The following is a 1,981-nucleotide window of genomic DNA, read 5'->3' as shown; positions in this document are numbered from 1 at the left end:
CTGTGGTAAGCCCAGCCTGGCTGGCTCCTTAGGCTCAGTTCCCCATACAGAGGTGCTATTCTCGGGGTGGGGTGGGGTCAGCCATATTGCCCGTTCTGTCCTCTCGCTGAGTCTTGCTTGACAGGCACATAATGAGGGGGCAAATACACCAGACGGCCTTGCTGATTCAATCTCAATTCTCTCTCTGAAGCCAAGGAGGACCTTAATTCGTCATTTCCGGGTCCCAGAGCCCCGAATGGAAAATGCGTGCTGAGAGAATGAGTCATCGGTACAATGGTAGCGTTAATTGCTGATTAAGTGTTCTGTGAAATTCTGTGTCCCGCCCCAACTGTGCCCGCCCCTAAGGTACAGACAGTCATCTCCATTCTGCAGGGGCCCTGTAGTGTCTAACACGGAGTGGGCCTCCCAGTGGAGCTCAAAAACTAGGTGTGGCCGTAGGAAGTCTGGAAGTCACCTCTTTTGAAGGAGGATTCCTTAGGACTTTCAACTCCTCGGCCTTATATCTTCATGTAACATTTGGACAGGTCACAGTGAGAATAAGTTTCTTCTGTAATCAGAGAGGGGGGAAGAAAAGAGTCTGGAAATATTTTAAGTCCACACTGGCATGCAAAAAGCCGTCACTTGCTGGTTGGTTGGGAAACTCCTGAGAACCATCTTCCTTCAGAATCCTAATCCCACACATTGTCAGAAGCCTGTTTTCAGAAACACTGAGTCAATTCCCGATCCTTCCTCCTGTTGGCAAGCCCGTGGGTGCCTACCACACGTGGAGGGCTGAGTGAGACCCTAGGGTGACTGGTGACAGCCTGGAGAACAGGTGACAGCCAGAGTCAGCAAGCTCTGTGGCCGTGCCTACCGTAGCTGCCACAGACAGAGCTGGCCCGGGGGCCAGGCACTGTGCTAAGTGTTCCACATGGATTAGCACGTTTAATCCGAGCAACAAGTCAGTGTGGTAGGAGCTATTATTAACCTGTTTTACAGCTGTGGAAAGTAAAGTGCAGAGAGGCAAAGGAACTCGCCCAAGGTCATATAACAAGCAGATGGTGGAACTGACATTTGATTCCAGAGCCTGTGCTCCAAACCACTACCCCACACGGCCTCTCACTAGGAACCTGCCCAAATTCCTCGGGCAGGAGGTGGCAGTCAGAATCCAAGCCAATCAGGGTTCAGTCAGGTCCCAAAACATATGCTCTCTCTCTTTTTATTTATTTTCTGAAGTTTATTTATTTAATTTTAAAGTTTAAAGTTTATTTATTGTGTAATCTCTACAGCCAATATAGGGCTCCAACTCATGACCCCAAGATTAAGAAGCCATCCTCCTCCGACTGAGCCAGCCAGATGCCCTAAAAGATACACTCTTAATTACTAGGATGGCCTTTCTTCCTTCCACCTTTCCGCATTTCTGGATCCAACGCCAACACGCTGGGTCACCTCCCTGAGCCTCAGTTTCCATGCCTGGAAATGGGACAAACATTGCTCACCCTGGGGAGCTGGAGAGGCTCGTGCGAGAGGACCGTTCCTCTTGTGGAACGTGGTAGGCACTCAGCTAAGATAAACCTGTGTCCTTCCTGCTTTCCAGGAGTTCTGTGCAGTTGGCCAAGTGAACATGGGAACAAGCCCGTCCTGTGAGCCCCATGACCAATGGGTGCATAGGTACTGTGGGGCCAGAGGCTGGGCACTGAATGAAAAGTCAAGGGTTACTGTGTGTCCAGAAAACTCAGCTGAGGAAAAACTGGAATAAACAAGCCCCATAAGGAGGGGGGTTTTTTCGTCATCCTTCCTGTTTTCCCAGCCTGGCCCAGTCCCAAAGCCTCTTCTTAATCTTGTCAGGATTTTGGCCCTTTGCCCCAGGAAGGAGCCGCCAGGAGGCCCACAGCGAGCCAAGTTTTCAAGGAAGTGATATCTTCTGTGGGTCAAGAGAAGGAAAGAGGCTTTCTGGGAGCAAGAAGGCAGGGACAGAACCAGGGGAGGTTCAGCTGACAGG

Source organism: Mustela lutreola, chromosome 9 (genome assembly GCF_030435805.1).
Source record: "Mustela lutreola isolate mMusLut2 chromosome 9, mMusLut2.pri, whole genome shotgun sequence".
Taxonomy (NCBI): Eukaryota; Metazoa; Chordata; class Mammalia; order Carnivora; family Mustelidae; genus Mustela; species Mustela lutreola.
This window is presented reverse-complemented; position numbering follows the sequence as displayed.